General features: G+C 37.5%; 1 protein-coding gene across 5 annotated transcripts in view; it reads left to right on the forward strand.

Annotated features, from left to right (window-relative positions):
• MGAT5 (alpha-1,6-mannosylglycoprotein 6-beta-N-acetylglucosaminyltransferase) overlaps nt 1-20363 on the forward strand; it is a 111656-nt gene that overhangs the window by 11837 nt on the left and 79456 nt on the right. For 2 of the 5 annotated variants that reach the window (XM_069021209.1, XM_069021212.1), the window contains one exon: nt 774-873. The exons of the other annotated variants lie outside the window; for them this stretch is intronic. The gene's annotated coding sequence lies outside the window, so the exon portion shown is untranslated. The remainder of the gene's footprint in view (nt 1-773; nt 874-20363) is intronic. 5 annotated transcript variants of the gene reach the window in all.

Below are 20363 nucleotides of genomic sequence, written 5' to 3' on the forward strand. Positions count from 1 at the left end.
TTGTAATAATTTTCAAATGGATTGTCTGAAAGTAGAGGTTTTGGGTACACATTTATAGATGAGTATTCCTGTCTGGGTTTATTTTATGCCTTGTACATTTACCTAACTAATATGAATGTGGCTCTAGCAAGAAACTTGTTAGAAGAAAATGCAGAGTTTTTCACTGTCACCATTCTAGAGATGGACAATATTGCCTACTGAATTTCCTTTCTGATTCTGGAAACCATTTGGATTTAGGAGGCTATTTAGGAGGTATTTTTTAGAGACTTTTTTTCAATGTTTGAGGAAGAAGGAAGGAAGACTTGATGTTTACATTTATATTGTATACATTTCTATTGTTTATAATGTGTTTGTATTGTTGAAACACAGGAGAACTAACAAATAGGAACCTAATGTTTTTGAGTGGACCTTGGAAGTCTGACTTAACTGCCTTGTAGAACTTATCCCTGTTATTCAGACAATGTTTGACAAGTATATGGACATTTTATTGTACCTATGTGGTGTTTTCAATTTGTATTAATGTCCATCCAATGTGTGAAGGAGCTTTTATTTGCTACACAGCAAGATTTTCTGCTAGAAGGAACATTTTTTTTTCTCTTCCATCCATCCAACTATGAGTGGCAAAGAGATTTGTGAATGCTAAGTTTTATGTGACATTTTAGAGAACAGTTACCAAAGTGGACCAGTTTCTGCTTGTTTTTGGAAGACCATTTCATTTAATGACAGTACTTCAGTTTAAACCATGTGTTCTAAGAACTGGCTTGTGTTCCCAGCACTGCAGGGGGAAAGCTCAATGTGCATGCTTGAGAACACACCGAAGAGCACACGTTGGGGAATTCCAGGACTGTTGAAAATTTAAGAAGAAGGTAGAAGGTATTTAACATAATTACATAACTTTAGATTGTATAGACCTTGCACAGTTCAGACAAGTGCAAAATTACCTCACCAGGCTTGCTCCTTTTTTTATTTAATTGATTTGAAAAGTTGGAGAGGGACTGGATTTCTTAAACTGAGAAAGTTCAGAAAACTGTGGTAGGCAGGTGAGGTAAATAACCTTCTGATATGCTTCAGACTGAAAAATATAAGATTAAATCCATGACAACGCAAATATAATCTCATTTTTGAGTTACATAAGACTGTTTAAAGTGGGTCATTAATATTGGGGAAAAACATGTTTTAATTTTCTAGGCTTTTCTTTTTTCCTCCCCTTCCCTTCCCACACTAGAGGGAATGCTTTCCTCTAGGGACAAAGATAGAATAAAGCTAAAAGTATCACTTGTCTACTTTATTCTCCATCATGTTGCTTCAGTGGTAATCACTTGTTTGAGATTCACCTTCAGAGATTCTGCCTGACATATGGTGATGTGCATAATGAATATATGCAAACATATAGCAGTTTCAAATTCATTCTTTATTGCACTTAGGTTTTAAGTTCACAAATTGCTGCAATAATTAAAGAGATTTGGTAAGCATTAATCTATGCACTTACGGGAAATTTCACCTTAATTATTTACTAGTTGCATGAGATGGAAAAAAACCAATTTAAGACCTGGCTTGAGAGTTTGGCTTCTCTTGTTTCCTAATTTCAAATGATATACAAACAGATTAAGTTTCTCTTTATTGAAAGTACCACCATTGTCAGGGGAGAATAAGAAGTTGGTTGTTTGAGAAGTGTGGCCTGTGTGGCTTAGTTAGGGATTTTGGTTGGTGTTCAGTTTGGGGTTTTTGGGGTGTTGTTTTGTTTTGGGATGTGGGGTTTTTTTTTGGAATGGGGTGGGGAAGGTTTTATTGTTTGGGTTTTTTTCAGCTAAAAAGAAATCTTGGATAGAAAGTGAACGGCTTCTTCAGCACCCCTTAGAACTGAGACATACAAAGGGAAGTACACCTAGGTGTTCTCTAGATATCCAAAAATGTAAACTTTAAAAACCTAGTTCTCTCAAAAAAATTTTTATACTGTGTTTTGGGTAACTGGGGAAAGGACCAAAATGTTTGCTTTCTCATTCATAATGGGAACCATGTGATGGTGATGAGCAAGAACTGCTGCAAATCATATTGAAGCTGTAGCTCTTCCTTTGGTACTCCTGACTGTCAGAATTGTCGTAATTGGTTACCAGCAATGGGAGTTGCATCCACAAAATCCAGCTTGCAGCTTCTGATGATAATTTGCTTTGAATTCCCATTCAGTAGCTAAGTCCTGTGGGAACCCAGAATGCAGAGAATATTTCTCTGCCTGTTTTGAAGGGGTTTTACCCCCCTGAACAGTACTGGTTTTGGCCTTTGTCCATGGGAAAATTTGCCTAGCCTCTGGGAAGAATTTGAATCTACAATGGTGAGAATTAGGTGATAGAATACTATGTGAGATTATCCCAGGGTGAAAAATTTAGAGTTTTTAGGTCTATTTGCGTAGTAAATAGGTAAAAGTAGAAAACCTCAAAATGGAGGATAAGTTGTAGTTAAAAGCTTCTTCCTCCTTCTTCACTAACTCCATATTTTGCAGCAATAGTGGTTTGGGATGATTGGATACAGAATTCCACAGTTCCTATCTACGTGACTTAGGAATATGTTGGACATTGGTAAAAAAGTGAAAATATCTTGCGTTTTAAGTTTCACTGGGTAATTTACCTTTAAAAAGGCTGTGAGATCTTGATAAGTCATCTTCTTGCTGCATTCCCTGCTCTGTGCTATGTCTAGGCCACGCCAGTGGCTTGTACTCCTTAGATAAGAATTAATAAACACCTGTCTGGAGACTGAGAAGCATGAAGTCCCATTTGCCTCCTTTTCTCTCCTGGCAAAAATCTGAACGTCTCCCCCATCAGGGAAGACAACAATTAGTAACGCAGACAGCATTAAAATCCGATTAATCCAGCCTCTTGTTCTTCCCGTGTTTAGATTCTTTATAGGAGTTGACAGTAAAATTTTTCAGTTCAGGCTGAAAATTACATGTTGGCAAATAAACAGGTAACCATTATAGCGCATCAAATCAGCATTTATTCAAGCTTTGTGCAGAGCCTTTGATCAAGTACTTGATAGTAAGTCATGATGTCAGTCAGTGTCCTAAACCAGAAGACAACAGGATGATTGTAGGAGAGATTCCTGCAATCTTGATGGAAGGGCCAGTCTATGCAGCTTGAACTATGCTAATCAAAATAGCAAGACCAGATTTGTAGCTGAAATAGCAAATTAATTATCGCCCTACTTACTTTGCAGTAATGTCTAGGGGACACTGAGGTTAATTTCATGGGCAGATGTGCAGGGGCAATGGCTTCTGGTTGGAGAAGTAGAAGTCTGCTGGCACAGATGGATTCAGAATAGCTCTTGTCTTCCTCACTTGTGCCTGTCACACTGAGATTTAAGCCATGCATACTGAATCACGTCCCATTTCATTTCCATTTGTCAAATTACAAAACCATTTTCCCTGTCACTCTCTCCTCTATTTTGACTTCACTGCAATAGTTTCTCTTACATGGCTGCATGAGTGCATGAGCACTTTTGTGTTTTCTAAATTATTCTTCATGATCAGAAAGAGACTAAAAATTTGCTCGTACTATGTTGTAAAGCACTATTTTGAAGTAAGAACAAAAAAGAGAAAGCTTTGAATGAGTTACAAGCAATAATGGTTCCCTGATATTGGTTGTGTTGTAGAATATTGGGGTGCATGGAGAAAGGGAAAAGAAGGGATGAAAGTACATCTTAATTTGAGTTTAGGAAGCTCAGGTCCTTCCATAGTCAATAGAGAGGATGAGGCTTTTGGGGCTGCTGCTTTGAATCACTCCCTAAAAGGGGAAGAAGGGCTAAGCTGAACATCTCTTTGCTACCAAAAGATACAATTTCTCCTTTTAATTTTCACCAGCTCTGATATGCACCTGACCCATCTGTTAGACAGCTTGGTTTGTGAAACAAGCAGAAAGCTAATGTAAGAAAAAGGCTTCTTTTGTTTTCATGATGTGAATCAGCTCATCGAGGGATCTGTTGATCTGGCATGTGCAGCACAAAGGGGGGTGTGAGACTGAGTGCCTTGGAGCAGTAGGATAAGTGAGGTGAGATTAGGCTGTTCCTCAGAGGGAGTTGTTGGCTCAGCTCATCTGTCTGCTGTGCCTGGACCCTCTCCTGTGGGTCCAGAGGCCTCCAAGGGCCCCAGATGTCTTCACTGACTACAGAGTGACAAAACGACCCACAGCTTCCTTTTCTGCTCTGGTGGCAACAGCGGCTGCTGTTGTCATCTTTCAGTGTTAGCTTTTCCTTCCTCTTCTTTTCTCCTGTGTAATCTTGATTATTTTTTTTTCATTTTTTTTTTAAATTTGAAATCAGGAAATATAGTAGTTTTAGTAAGTCTTTATACCTTGTTAGGTATATCATCAGGAAGTAAATGGTGGGAGGGTTTCTGTGGCAAATAAAGCTAACTTTACCTCAACTGTAAGGAAGGTATATCCGGAATTTTTGCTTTATGGTTATGCTCAAGAACAACACACTTAAAATATACAGCTGGGTGAGAGTGTCCTGGCACACCTGTAGCCATGTCAGAGTTCAGTGCCAAGCCTGGTGAAGCTCCCTTTCACTTGTACCACATCTGGGTTCTTTGCCTTTTGGCAAGCAGTCAAAACTTGATTTAGCCCTTTGCAGGCATTAAGCGCTGCGCTTAGACATTGTAGCTCAAAAGACTGTCCAGTGTATGGTGTGAAATTAATCAAAAGGAAACAAAATTAATGACCTGCTGTGGTGCCATCCATCACAATATCGCTCAGCAGGTGTGAAATTAACTTGCCTTGACTGTGCATTAAATTGAATGGTGTGACGTGAAGCTAAGGGAACTCTTTCCGTTAGTTCTGGGGAGCAAGTGTTTTTAAAGATTCCAGCTTAATGAACTGCTTATGCCATGCACTGGAAAGTCTTATGATCATTTACCAGCATGAGTTTAGATTATGCTCCCTGCTCCCTAAGAAGATCAAGTATTACTGTATCAGTAAAAATTGTTAAAGGCAGGCCCCAGAAATGTGGTTTTAATTTCTGTAATTACTGTGCACCAGATGGTGGATGTATACTTTTTCCAGCATAAGTACTTTAGCTCAAATATAAGCAGTTGTGATCTTTATTTACAATTCATCAGATTTTAACCTAGGTGATAACAATTCCATTGTTATGGCCCATTATGAGACCTTCAAAGAAGTATGGAGACAAAACCTCACTATTGTTTATTATGGTTACAAAAAAGCCTTTCTTCTTGGGTTTGTTTGGCTATTTTTTTCTCCCAGATTTTAGTAACAGTGATGGCAAAAATACCCACTAATATTCACTACCCACTAACTTTGTTTTGGAATAAGAAATAGTAGAATATGTACTTACAACATTTGGTAAATCCTAGTTAATTTAAGAGCAATACTATAAAGATGCAAAATATGTTACAGGTTACTAACAGCTTGAGAGAAATGAGGAAAATTAAGGAAATGTATTTCCCAATTTGGATCTAAAGATATTCTGCCAAATATTTTCTTCTGTTCACAGCTATTTGCTTATGTATATGCACTTTTTCCTCCATAGTTGCTCTGATAATTGTTTTTCAAAGGAGCTATTATCATTGTTGTGGAAGCTCTCTGATTTCTGAGTTCTTAGTGGATATTTGCTGAATATGCCCAAAACATCGTCCTCTAAAATGTTCAGTCATTGCAGCCCTTTGGAGAATGCCCAGTGGCATTTTTTGCCCTTGGCAGAAAATGACTCATGTATGGGTTTGTTGGGAGTTTTTTGGTTTTTTTTTTTCCTTCTTGTCTGCCCACCCTCCCCTTTAAATTCTGAATACATGTTTCCAAGAGTTAAGGAATTTACATGTTTGTGATCAGGAGGAGGACTTAGTTATGACTTGCATGGCAGCTTTCTTTGAAGTAGGACTGGCGTGCAGCCATTAATACATTTTCAGGATAAGGTGTCCACAGTATATTGGCACATACTTGATAAGCTGGTCTTTATAAGTTGATTCATTTGACATCTTATTAAGGGCTGTCTGTGCTTTGTATAAGTAGTACTGTTTTGTTTAAATATTGTTGATAAGAAAAGTGTTAGGCTGGTGAGAGTGAATTCTTTACAGTTGTTGAAACAAAATACTGTGGATTTTGTGTCAGAAGATAATTCTGACATTAACATTAGTAAAATGGTTTTGATTCATAACAAACATGGTATAACTACAGAGAAATGTTAGAGTTGTTCTAGTTCCAGTGCTGTGTCACTGGCAGTACTTTCTTCAAGGATAAGTAGTAGCTGTAGGGTGTTCTAGAACTGAAGAGCTCTGTAGTCCTCATTTGGGTAGAGCTGACAAGATATTTTAGAAGTTTCTTCTTTCCTTGAAAAGAAACATCAGCCTTGGAACCCATTTCAAAATGAGAAGGTAAGCAATTAATGGAGGCCTAATTCTTTGTAACATTATAAACATTAACAAAGTCGTCCATCAAGCTTTCAACAAAGAACAAGGTTAGGTGGTTACTGTGTCAGTCATACTTCAGCTGGGGCTTTGAACTGCTTTCTTTCCTGCATTAGAAAATTATTATTTTGATATGAGTGTGAAGAAATTTACTCTTAAGGCTTAGATTGTAACACAGTGCTCTTTCAACCTTCTTTATATTGAAATCAACCCAGGGATACTGTGTTCAAACCCAGGGATACTGTGTTCAATTGTCTGCCTGCAGTTTGGGTTTTACATTACTGGGTTTATTTAATTGTACTTCTCCCTGCCTCTTGTTGATGGCTTTTATAGTTGCTTAAGCTTTTTTAATTAATTTGTAGCTCTAGGGGAAATGGGGAGAGAAGAGGAAAAGAGACGAGTTTACCTTCTTTTGTGGAACTTCTGGTTTTTGAAGACAAGTGACAAGCCAAGCAGGAGTGCTCTATGACAGCTGTGGCAGCAAGAAAATTTAACTGTCCTAGTAAACCTTTTTGTCAGCTCACTTTGGTAGGAAAAAGGCCTTTCATGCCTGTTTTTCATGACAGGCTGTGTAAGTTGGGTCATACAGCTCTTCTGCTGGGCCTTGCATTCAAACTTAATTTGTGTTGGCTGGTTTTGCTTTTGCTTTATGCTCTCATAGCTGTAATATCCTATCACAAGAGAGCATGAAGTTAAGGTTTCTTCACTGCAGGGTTTGATTGTTTTTTATGCATCACTGCTAGACTGTGGTATGAGGAGAACTCAGATTTCTCTACTTTGCCTGTAGCAAGAATATGCAAACTTGCTTTGTCAGAGTTAAGCAGTGTGATGTTACATGCCTGTGAGTATGGGTTCCTGAGGAAGTATTTGGATTTGGCTGAAAATGACTGAGAACTGCAGCTAAAATTAGCAGAGATGGTCCACAGCAAATAAACTGATCCAAGGGAGAGAAAACAAGAACAAAGTCAAACAAACAAACAAACAAACCCCCTGCTTGTTCAATGCCATTTGCACAACTGTTATTGTGATACAAATGTCTGTGCCTACAGAGCACTGTTCACATGCCAGATTATGCTGACTTTACTTTCTGATGGGCTCAGAGCACATGAGGAAGTGGAGATTTTGTCTACTAGCAAGGATGAGGCAGCAGATACTGGTTAAATCATTGGGCAGGGTTTGGTTGTTGGGGTTGTTTTAGTGTTTTTTGGATGTGGGGTTTTTTGGAGCTTTTTTGGGTGTTTCCGTGTGAGGAGTGAAAACTTTTCTTGGCTTTTCACATGACATTTTCTATTTTTTCTCAAACTGCAGTTGATAAATGTCCCTTCCCAAAGGAATTGCCTTTCTGTAGACCTGTGATTGTCATTGTAACTCAGCCAGGGATAGACAGAAACTTGTTATATAAGAAGTCAAAAAAGATGATATTTAATAAGAGGTTTATTCTACATGGCAAGAATTTAAACTATTGTTTAATTAGCAGGCAAACCACTTACTTTGCCCTCTAGTTCGTTATGTGTTATGTGGGTTTATGACACTGATTCATATAGCTTATTACAGCTCATAAATGTCACCATAAAATTAGTCAAAATAAGAGCATTAAAGTGCCTTGCTGCCATTAGCTACCCAGTTGGTTTGGCTTTGGTGACAAGTTTGTAGATAAGGTGTGAATTTTAGAGTTGAAAATGTCATAAGACTTGAGTACCATGCTGCTTCTCATTATGGAAAGAGACAGCCTCTATCTAAAAGTTGTAGCTGAAACTTATTTTCTGGTCATAGCTACTCCTTGCCTCTCCTTGTCAGCAGTGTCAGTCAGTGAACTGCACCAAGGTTAAAAGCCATTAAAAATTGTGATAATTGTCGGTAAGTCAGTGATGCTGCTTCTGGGAACACAGTACCAGTGACATGCTTTCATTGCATATTTGTGGTTTTGCCCAAATGGCAGTCAGTCAAGATGTGGAGCTTAACAATGTGAGCTGAAATGGCCACTTCCCTAATAGTACAGCTAATGACTTCCAAATTATTGTAATATGGTCAAATACTTTACGTGGATCCTGGAGTCTGCATCTTAGAAGACTGTTGTCACTGTGAAAAGGAAACCATGCTATAGGACAGCAAGTGATTTTATTGTGTGGCTTTACATCAATAAACTTCAAAAATTGTCAGATATTATATACTGTTTATTGTTTTTTACATATAGAAAATAAGATATGGGAATGTACAGGGAAAGTAGTCCACTGCAGTGACAGAAGAGCTCCCAGATCATTTAAGCAAACTAAAGCAGCCTGTCAGATCGCTTTTTTTTTTGTTTGTTTAATGGGGTGCATTTAGACATGTATAAGTGCATTTAGAGATGTATAAGTGACTGAAGATAAACTTTAAAATGTGTATTTTTTTAAGCTGTCAACTTAAACTAGAATGTCACTTTTAGTCTCTGTTCAGAGGCAGATCTCCTCTGTTTTTAATAATTTATGTTGAAATTGTGTGAAAGATTTAAAATGTCACAGCTCAAAAATAAGAAGATTGATACTACTCTAGTGTGATCTGATTTGGATTCTGACCTAATTTCTTTTAGTTAGTGATTGGTATAGGACTTGTGGGGTGCACGAGCTTATGACTTTTGGAGATTACTGACTGATATTTTTAGGTTACCAGCTAATCCTGTTTAGGTATAGGATTTTCATCTGAAAACTGGCAGGTCTTTAAATTCTTCCTGTTTTACTTTAGAATGACAACCAGAAATTGTACAGAAAAAGCAGTGGATTGCTTATTTCACACTGTCTTGTGCTTTGGCTTTCTGCTACATGATGATTTTCTGTGTGCACAAGTTTAAAAAAATGCTGGTTTTCTTTAATATTTAAACAAAAGTAAAATCTTCCATTGAAGCTTAGTTTTGCACATGTTCTAAAAGAGTTATGGGAAAGCATTGTGTACACATTGCCCAAAAAATCTTCTGAGCCTTTCAGTCTGGATTTTCCTTATGTTGCCTTGTAGCTGTTTGCAAAGCAGCCAAACTATAGATAAACTAACAAATGCAAATTCACACTTCCGTTTGCTTATTCAACAACTGTGTTCCATATACAAACACTCTCTTCCAGATGTTTTTCTCCTTGTTAGCAGTACCTTTCATGTGCTTCTAGTATTGCAGAGAGAGCCTTGTTCTTCAATTCCACACTTAGTGAGGGGTTGCCATCTGCTGTGTGTGTCTGTCTGGAAGGTAAGCATTTTGTCACCTGTTCCTGCAGATTGAGACCATAATGCTTTGCCAGCCTTATATATGAGGTTGCCTTTGTGAATTTTATTCAACTTTGTGAAAAGTGTAAGGAAGCAGAAAAATAAAGGCCATTGTAGCTTGAATGTTGGAATGTTATATGGAGGATTTTACCTCCTGTAGCTGTTTTGTTTCCTTTTTCTATGCCCTTTATGATGGGAAAGAAAGCCATACGGAGGTAGAGAAATGAGAATTTGTACTAAAAGTGTGAAGTGTATGAGTAATGCCATGTTGTTTTGACAATGCTGATTAAACTGTGTGGGTTTTGTTGCTGGCTTGGCATGCTAATATTAATAGGCTTTGCCCATTTCAGTGAAAGGACACGTATTGGACTGAGCTTGATGTAAACGTCTGTGGGTCCCCCTGCCCCAAGTTTTACTGCCTCAAAAGAGCTCCTACAATGCATACTTTGTGTACTGAAACCTCTTCCATTCCCATTGCACAAAGAATTCCCCTAGTGGCTTGGTGAGGTCTTCATCTCAATGGAAAGAGAGCTGAAGTGAAAGGGAGGGGAGTAGGAGGATATCACATTCACATGGGAGATGTCATGCCTGCTATGACATCCCTGCATCCTAGAACCCAGTTAGAGTCATGCTCCTGTCTTCTGAAAGGTGCAGCTCTGGTTTCACTGTTAGCAGTGAAAGACAGCAACCAGGTCCCAGGAGCTCTCCCACGCAAATCAAGACAAATTTTGCAGGGCTTTTTTCCCTGTGTTGCCTTCTACAGCAACTCTTGGGAGTTATTGAGGGTGTGTTTAGGGAAGAAACCGATTCAGCTGCTGTTCTCAAACAGCTGTTGGGGTAGAGGGAGCATTATCTCTCACTGACACTTTATGTGCCTCTTTTGTCCCTTCAGAACTGTCTTAACAACTGTCCACATCTGCTTCCTTTTCTTCCTTTTCCCTCCTATTTCCTCTCCAGTTCCTGTATATCATTTGTTGGGGTTTTTTTGGATTTTTTTACTCCCACAATATAGAAATAAATAATATCAAATATCTGCAGAACTTAATTGACTTGTGTTTTTTAAATCTGAAAAAGCTGAAATTGTAGAGATTTAGTAAACTTAATCATTTGTATGCAGCTGATCTGAATATTGTATAAATCACACAGAGCTTCAGCTTTCTGCTATTTAGTTACCTGGCAGCAGTCACATGGAAGAGAGAATGCTGCCTAGATACTCAAGTTGTTTGGATAATTAATTTATTTTATTTTTAATCACACAACTCAGATTTTGTGGTATCAAAAGGAGGCTGTTTGTGGGAATGGTTTTGACTTAATTTGTATGTGTATGCATGGGATTGAGCACATTCATTACATTAGGGGAGACTTGTATCTGATTTAAGAGGTGCTAGTCAAGTTTTATTCACTTTCAGCAAATTCCTGAGGAGTGCATATGTACATGGATACTTGGTAAGCAGGCATTTAAAAGCAGAACTTTGAAGTCTTACTCATAAGGCAACTCAGAAAAACCAGAATCCTTTTCTGAGGATGAAGGTACCTGGAGGAAGGTACTACTGAAAAGAGCCAGTGGGAAGATCTTTAGAAAGGGACATGAAATTCAGTGAACTGTATTCTGGTGTTGCCTTGACTTAAATATGAGAATTGACCAAGCTTGTCTTTAATCACTTAGGATGAAAGCAGAGGCTTTTCACACACTTGCTTAGTGATATTTTGCAATGTATTCTGGGACTGTCTGGGAAACAGAATGGGCTTGATAGTAACCTGCATAAAATTTAATTGATAAAATGCTGTAATTATGGAAAGCTGTTGAGTCTATAGCTATCCTTTCTTTCATACTGGAGATCCAGTTCTTTCAAAGCATTTTCAAAAGACTTGTGTCATTTACTCGGATAAAGGCAGCCAAGGTTTGTGCCAAAATACATTTACTTGCATGTTAGAAATTGTGATGATGACGGAATGCTTATTGCTTGGAGGAAAAAAAAAAAAGGTTTTGCAAGATTTTAATGGTTTTTGCTAGTAAATGGTTGCAAGAATTGTAGCACTGGCTCCAAAATTCTTTATCTGTATGGGTTGTTTGTAAAAGCCAACTGTGCATAAATCAAGTAAGATGCTTGGAATAGATATCTGAAGTGTGAAATGTATTAATTTATTCTTTGAAGTTATAGTAAGCCTTTAAGAGCCTATACAATGTGCCAGCTTGGTACCTTGGACTGTGTCTCCAATGTGTATGTTCTCATTTGGTTGACTTTTACTGCTGTTGTGGTTACTAGCTCTGAGTTTTACATATAGACTAATGTTGATGCTCTTCTTTGGTATTTACAGCTGTGTTGAAAATATTTCACTTACAGCAGATCAAGATGGGCAAATGTAGGCTTATGGTAGTAACAGTGTAATTCTTCAAGTAAGTGTGAGATGCATTAAAATACCTTGTTTTATTTAAAACACCTTCACTGTTAACAACACAGCTGAAACTGTAAATTGTCCTTAACCCCTGAGTCATTTTATGCTTAGCATTTTATGTTATTCTGTATTTCAGGTACCATATCTATGTGAAGAATAGTATTTAGTTTTTCACAGATAATGCTATGCTAACAGGAATATTAACTGAATTGCTTCTACAACGTTTATGGATACTTCTTGAATTCCCATGTGAATGTGCACCACCTTGGGTGGTGTGTCTAGTTTGAAATGTTCAGGTTTGAGTGGTTTTCAACTCTGTCAAAATAAGTTGCCTTACCTACTTAACTCTTGACTGGAGAAGCTATGCCTGTTAAGGGACTGGAGCATCTGGAATGGGAGGAGAGGCTGAGAGAGCTGGGACTGTCCAGCACGGAGAAGAGAAGCTTTGGGGAGATCTTACTAATTTTTATAAACATCAGATTGGAGGGTGTAAAGAAAACAGGGACAGACTCCTCTTGATGGTGCTTCATGAAAAGGCAAGCTGCTTTAAGATAATATTTAAAGATAAATGTTCTCTGTGTGTTTCTTTTGTATTCCAGATACATGTCTGTGTCAGTGAGTACTATCACAAACCTTGTAGTCTTTATTTGAAGTACTTGAACTGCGTGATGGCCTTAATTAAAAAATTATTAATCTCTTGCAAAACCAAATAAAAACTTTACATCAGTGGAGAAAAACATGTGATCTGAATAGAAAACCAGAACACAGATAAAAGGCCTTCTTATATTTTAATAGTAAATATCAAAGTAGAAGTATTGAATGTGTGCTGGGTGAGATTTGTGTGAGGGTGGCTCAGTGTGTCAGTAGACTAAGGCAATTAAATACTTAGGAGGAGCAAGGGGTGGCCAACTGCCATTTTAAAAGCTGGATATGAAATCTTACACTGTCAAAAGTAGTCTTGAATTTATACAAACTACCACTTAACAGGTGTTGGAAAACAAGGACACTTTTTGTCATGAGAAACACCCTGTCCATGTTCAGTCAAATGAATGATTTTTGAAGATGTTGAAAGTAGGTTTTGGGTTTTTTTCCCCAATCTTATTTTTCAATAACAGAAATTGAAAGAGTTGCTCAGTCACTTTGCAAGGCTGTAACAATGGGTCATTGCCAGGCACTGCAGCAGGGGTTAAGGATGATGGAGAGATCAGGCACAATGCTGAAAACAGAAATGTAAAGAGAGAAATGCTGAATTTGGGTCAAACTTTTTCTTTTACTTCTTCAAAGGAGTACTTTGTTAATGATCTTTTATAAAAAGACACTTGAGTGCATTCAGTGAGTAGCTTCTTCTCAAGCATTGTCACTGTAACCACTCAGTGTATTGTTTTATTTTCCTAAGTGAAACTATCTGCTACTTTCACTATTTAACAAAAAAAAAGAAACAAAAATGCATGAGTAGAGGTGATTTTATAGTAGTTTTCATTTTCTCAGTATGGGAATGAATGCAGTTTGGGTAACATAATTGAGAAGGATTTCTGAGTGATAGAAATTATGCCCTCTTGAAGTGCTGCAAGCCATGATGATTTTTTTTTTTTTTGTAACTGACAAGTTCACCTCTAAACCATGTCCCTTAGAGCCATATCCATGTGACTTCTCCATCCCTGAGGAATGGTGGCTCCCCCACTTCCCTGGGCAGCCTGTGCCAGTGCTTGACAGCCCTGTCAATGATAACGCATTCACCTGCTTCCACTGTTAACTAAATCTACTTCAGTTTGCAAAGGATAAAAGGATTTCCAAGGTTTGTCTTCCCATCTTTTTCTCCTTACCTTGACTGCAGCCTGTGCTAGGTCCCTGTGGGCTGTCACTGTGCTGTCAGCTGTGCAATGCTGATGAGTCTTAAGGAAACACAGCAGCAGTCCCTGCCTGCTGCAGCCTCTGCAGGCTCCTTACCAGCCTTGTCCTGTGTTCAAGAAGGCCACGTTTCTCAGCAATGTGAACTCTAGGAACAATAATAAATTCCCTTGCAGGGGGCCCAGCATTTTGGTTCAAAAGTCCTGGCTGTGATATCTGTATTTATTGAATTTAATAAGAATCTGCAGGACCTGAGGAAGTTATAACACTGTTAGGTCTTCAGGTTTGAGTGACTGACCCAGACAAACTTTTGGAACTAACTGGACACAGAAATGTGCAGTGTTTCTAAACTCTGCAGTCCCATCTGTCCATGGGTTAAATGAGTCCTGGCCTGGAAGGTCAGTCTGTCCTGCCTATGAGCCACATTTTTATTCCATCTGTTAATATGAATGTTCTGAAGATGATGCCAAGAAAGAGTTTACTAAATATATACAATTTTTATGGGAATAGATAGTCCTTGAACTGATGAAGTTTTTTTCTGAATACCACAATTAAACAGATTTTGACCACCCTCTCAAAAGCCAAGTGCTGGAAAATGACTTCACATATATATTTATATATCTCTATATCTATCTTTCCTTTCTCTTCAGATTCATCTTCATTCATGATGTTAGTCTATTTTGCTATATAATATGTTGTATATTGTTTTTATTAGTACATAGTATCTATTATGATGGTATTTATATTCATAACATATAAAAATATAAAATGCATTACTATAAAAATACCTTAAATCCAGGTGCTAAACTGATACAATATAAAAAGCAGAGCTGTAAACTTTGATTTCTTGTTATGAGGAAAATTGGGAATATGGAAAGCTTAAAATATGAGTCTCATTTTTTTCCATGTTTAAGCAAATCTCAAAGAGTAGCTGAAAAGATAACTTCCAGTAACAGTTTTCAATCTCAAAATTTTCTTGTTCTCATGAATTCTTGTTACAGCTGTGATTTATATTTCCAAATGTAGCAAGTATAATATTCCAAATCCTAAAGAATTTTTTTTTTATTTCCCTCCCTCTTTAACACATTAAGGGTGCAGGGAGGGAGAAAAAAAAATGGTGCTGAAAAATTCTAGCCTCACTCCTACTCTTTTATAAATTGCTGTTAGTATTCCTGTCTCCATGTGTGAGCCCGAGGTCTAAGCTTGAGGTTTAAACTATAAACAGAGATGAGATAATTTTGTACAGGAATAAATGTGCCCAGATGGAGATAATCAGAAGTGACTTAAATGTGTGGGCTTTTCTGGAGGTGCCAAAAGCCCACCACACCAAGCTGACGTTGATGGGGACTACAGGTGTGAATTATGCTCAGCCATACCCCGAGTCTGCTTTGTAGAAGGTGTTCAGACACCTACAGGAGTACCCAGGAGTGTCTCATTAAGTGCTGTGGGAGTTGGGTATTTGGGCATGTTCATAAATCTCTTAGACACCTCTTTGCATATTTATTGAGATTTCTCTAAAATTCTTGCTGTGCTGTTGACAGTTGCTGTAATTAAAGTGACTTCTTTTTTTTTGTTTTGTTTTTTCAGAGCTTGCCTTACAGTTCTCAGTTAATTAAAAGAAATCCTAATGTTGTGGGATCAAGGGTAGAAACAACAAAAATTTTCAAGGACAGTACTTTGCATAACATGAAGGATTTCTCTAGGATTCTTTAACCTGTTGGATACATTAAAATTCAGGAAGAGGACCTTTTGTGCTTTAAAAGTCTTAATGATAAATGCAAAAAGAAGCCTTTTTAAAATAAAAACAACACTTCTGTAGATACACCTCTGAGACATCTATTCTTTGAAATTTAGAAGGAAAAATATTTCAGAAACTGTTTACAAATTCTGAGCATTTTTTTATTGACAGTCATCTGGCATGACTGACAAAAACCCCCTTATTTTTCTTTGTGTTACTTCCATTTAAGGCACATTTCTGTAGTAAAGCAAAATGTTGGTATTGGCAGAGATTCAGAATTTTTTCTCACTCCTTAATAGTCATAGTGATTAAATGTGGATAGTAACAGAGTTTTTTTTTCTTTAAGAAAAAAACAGTAAATTATTATTATTTTAGCAGTGACTTACTCTTGCATGTAATTCCTATATTGTATAATAAGCCTGCATTAAGCTAATAAATCAAATTTCACGTTCTTAAAGTAATTTTTATCTCCATTCCCAGTCTTCCCTATCCATGGTATCAGCCTTTCTTTCCAAATTCTGAATGTGAGAATATCAAAAAAAAAAAAAGGGCAAAAAATCCCCAAGTGTGAGTCTTGCAGAGTTTTGACATACTTTCTGTGAGGTATAGCCATTTTCATCCTGTCATGTAGCATAAATGTTTTAACAGGCAAACACACCTCCCCCCTTTCTAATCTCGATTTAGTGTAAAAGGATTTTTTCTCTGGCCTTGCTGTGCTGGGAGCTCTCTGAAGTTCTGTGTTGTCCTGTACACGCTGGTCTGACCATGTTCCCCTTGCCCATCCTTTGCTCCCCTCCTGTTACCCCACTGAAACGTCATCTTTTCTTTACATTCCCTGTCCCCATCCTCCCCCTCCAGCAGGGTTTACTTCCTACCTCCCCCAGGGCCACGTTCTGCCCACGTAGGTTTGCCTGTAGACAGACTCTGTGAAAAGCATCTTTTTGCTTTCTGCCTTGTTCCTTCCTAGAGCCGTTGAGAAATCTCCCTTTAATCTCAGCAAAGCCTCACCGTTCTCAGATCTCTTCAGAAAACTCTGCTTTGCTGTGATGACTACAGGACAAAAAAGAAATGAGACTCTCTCTCTTGTTGGCAGTACTTCCTGAGGTTGGTTTCTTTGTGTGTCCAGTCCATCCACTCATTCTTCTCTCTTTTTGCACGGCTTGGTTGCCGGGCGCAAGACAGATCTTTGTCCTTGCTATCAGAGAGACCAAGGTCTCCTAATCCCTGTGTGGCATTTACTGCAGGGCAAATACCAGTCTGGAGATGTAGGTCTGGCTTTAAAAATCCTTTCTGTATGATAGGAGGTGTTCACTATGTACCCCAGCGAAATCCAACACTTGGCTACGAGGGAGCTGAGGTAATTTTTCTTTCTTTTTTAAATTTCTTTTGTTGTTCTGTACTGTCCAGTTTGATGCATCTAGAATCTGACTTTCCAGGCAGAATACACATAAGGGTTGCAACTTGACTTGCGAAAAATATGGTCAGAATTGTGGGGCTTTTGTGATCCACAAGAATTGCATTTATATGTTTATATTATTTTGCATATATGTGTCACTTGAGCTGTGGTGTGGCCTTGTAATTGCATTTTATATATTGGCTTAAAACCTCTTGAGAATTTAGCCTTTAACAATACTGGACAAGCTTGTTTTCCCCTCCTGCTTTAATTGGAAGCTTAGGTCAAGTGGAGATGAATGTATTGTTTGTGTCACTGGAATTTGTAATCAGTCTTATCTTCTTGCAAAATTTCTTAATTTTATTTTCTTTGAATTCTGTTTTTGTTAAAAAGGGTACACAAGATAAGGTGTTTTGTTGAAAACTAGGGGTTACTACATTTTTTCCTTGCCTCAATTCATTCTTTTTTGGGCTGGTTTTTGTTTTACTCTGTTTTAGCTGGTCCCATTTATTTACTTTTCTTCAAAAATTGCACAACAGGTATTTAATTTAATATTCTTTCCAAACCTGAGCTTCTGAAACTTTCTTGTCATATTGCAATAAAAAAAAACTTCAGCAAAGGAGGAAGAATAGAAAATGTTAGTGAATATATTTTTGTTTAAAATCTATTTAATTCAGTGGATGACTATTTTTTTTGTAGTTATGCAACACTAATTTTAAAAATTAATTCTTGTCAAGGCTCTTGAATAAAAATTGTGGGATGTCTTGGTGCCTTTCTCTTTTTGAAAGGGAAAAACTCTCTGCTGTTGTTCTTTAAAAATTACTTCCTTGGAATTGGCTGAAGTGGGGGGAGGTTTTTTGCTAGTGGTTTTGCTGACATTTCTTTACGTTTTGCTTGCTTGCATTTTTAATCTTCCTGATGTTCATTTGCTTGCAGTGTTTGCAATGTCACTTCAATTTTGCTCATAAAACTTCTTAGGCATTTATCTTTCACCCACTGCTAATGTTAGATCTGGGTTATTTGTAGTTCCTGCTTTGTCCTTCAAAATCCTTTCTTCTCCCTATCTTCTAAAAAGATCAAAATGTTGACTTTAATGGGGAAAAATGCCAAAATACGAATTTTTTTCATTATCATGCAGTCTGAAAGATGGTTTTCTTCTGTATTTTTGTAAAGCAGATTTTGCAAGAAGTCCTGTATGGGCTTTTTTCTTTAATCTCTATATATACATATGCAATATATGTTGTGTATGTTTGTCAAAAATACATTTATTGATTTTTTTTGCCCCACTAAATTTATTATTCTAAAGTGATGGAAGTGTTCCTATCTGACTGTTGAGAGTTGCCTCAGAAATGGCTGACCTTCAGGGAAGAATGAGATTTTTTTTTTCTACTTAAGTTTTGCCTCTAGTGCATAATAAAAACGAAATAATGAGAATTGCTGCTTCTATAAACCTATGCCAAGTACCAAGTATTTGGTGGGTTATTCTTTACTTGGATTTGGAGTTTGAAATTCCAATGGCATATAAGCAAAGGGGAAGAGGAAAAAGATGAGATATTTAAATCATAACTTGATAAAGAAATTTGAAAAATCTGATATGCAGCAAAATCATTCTGTTCTCTAGCAGTATGTGCTTCTTGCTTTGTGCTTATATGAAAATGCAAACAGGGTGTTATGCAAGGGAGTGTTTCTTTGCTTGACACTCACTACGCAGCCACCTGTTAAAACATGGATGATTCCTAGTGCAAGATCTAAAGCGTGGCTGCTGGTGATGAAGCATGTTTACCAACCTTCAGGAAGCATATTCTGTTGTTAGCAAAGTACAATTTGAAAGCCTGATCAAGCGAATGCATACAAATTTTGGAGGGAGTACATGGGCTGGGAGGTGGTGGTGTGCTAGTAACAGACACTGAGCTGCCAGCTGACTCCTCTGAAAAACTGCTTAAACAACTCTACACAAGGGTGGGGTTAAAAACATCTCTTCTGGACATCTTCAGATTTCATAGTACCAAAAAAAGCCTCATGGCACTCTTGTGCAATATTTAATGTGACAACACTTGACTAATGTTCCAACCTCGGTGTCAATAAATGTAATTAATTATGCGTTGTCAGAACATTGAGAGGAATTTTTTCTGAAAATAAATGAAGAGGAACCAGTAGAAATTGCCAAAGTCAATCAAGGATGGTTAGTTCTGTCTCTTCTGTCACCTGTGGTTAGCTGTGTGGGTATATGGTTTTTCTGAGTATCTCTCCTGTGTGACTCAGTGTGTGAAATATGTTAAAGAGGGAGGCTGGTTTGGAACATTTGAAAGTATTGCTCTGAATTGTCACTGACCACATGGGAAGATGTTCAGCAGTTTATTTAAGTAATTAATGGGACCCTAGACCTTGGACTTCTTGAGCTGTAAATGCTTAATATGTCATTTATATCAAATATTTTCATCATCCTGCATGTAGATCTTGAATATGTTCTTGCAGCATCTGTGGTTTTGTTTCCTGTTACCATCTGTCTCCGGAATCCTCTTACTGCCTATGAAGTAACATTAACATAGACCCATAATGTCTTATGCAAAGATGATGTTACATTTTGTCCCTGAGGACTACTGAAAGCTGTAGAAGTTACTATACTCGTGAATGTATATATATGTAGTGAAATAAACCCTGTTTACCAAGGACTGGGTCCTTATGGTTTGAATCGATGCAAGTGCTTGGAAGATAAATTGCATAGAGAGCTTACCCTATGAGAAGTTAATTTTTTGGTGAAGTTGATATATTGATAAGCCTAATGGTAATATTGAGGAACAGTTCTGAATGACTTTCCCGTTATCTTAAATATTTTATTTAAGGAAGGTGTTGAAATAGGAAGTTCTAGTCACTGTTTGTGACTTTCTCATAACCTAAAAGCTCCACCTGTTTCTCACTCAAGATGAAAGTTTTAGCAGCTAAAGTGTATCAGGAAACAGCGATAACTTTTGACAAGCAAACTGTATTCTCTATCAATAGTTAAAGTCCCATTTATGTGTGGAAGCTTATTAGTTATGCTTTGCCACTTGCACTTGTAGTCGCCTTTGTGTCTGTTGGCAAATCACTCACAATGTTGATTTAGCATTATGTCATGTTCTGTGTTTTCTTGGTCTTGCCTGACCCAGTGTATTCAGCCATTCAGTTTGTGTAGCCCTTGTCTGTCAGGCTGCTCTTTTTAGTACCTTTTCATCTGCTTAACATTCATTTTCTTTACTTTCTCTTAGACTTGCATTTAAATGTTTTCTTGCCTCATCTCATTCAGGGCATTTTTTTTTTCTTCTCCCTTCCTCACCTTTCAGTTTCTTTACCAGCTTAATACTTTGTGTTTC

Source organism: Aphelocoma coerulescens, chromosome 7 (genome assembly GCF_041296385.1).
Source record: "Aphelocoma coerulescens isolate FSJ_1873_10779 chromosome 7, UR_Acoe_1.0, whole genome shotgun sequence".
NCBI classification, from domain to species: domain Eukaryota; kingdom Metazoa; phylum Chordata; class Aves; order Passeriformes; family Corvidae; genus Aphelocoma; species Aphelocoma coerulescens.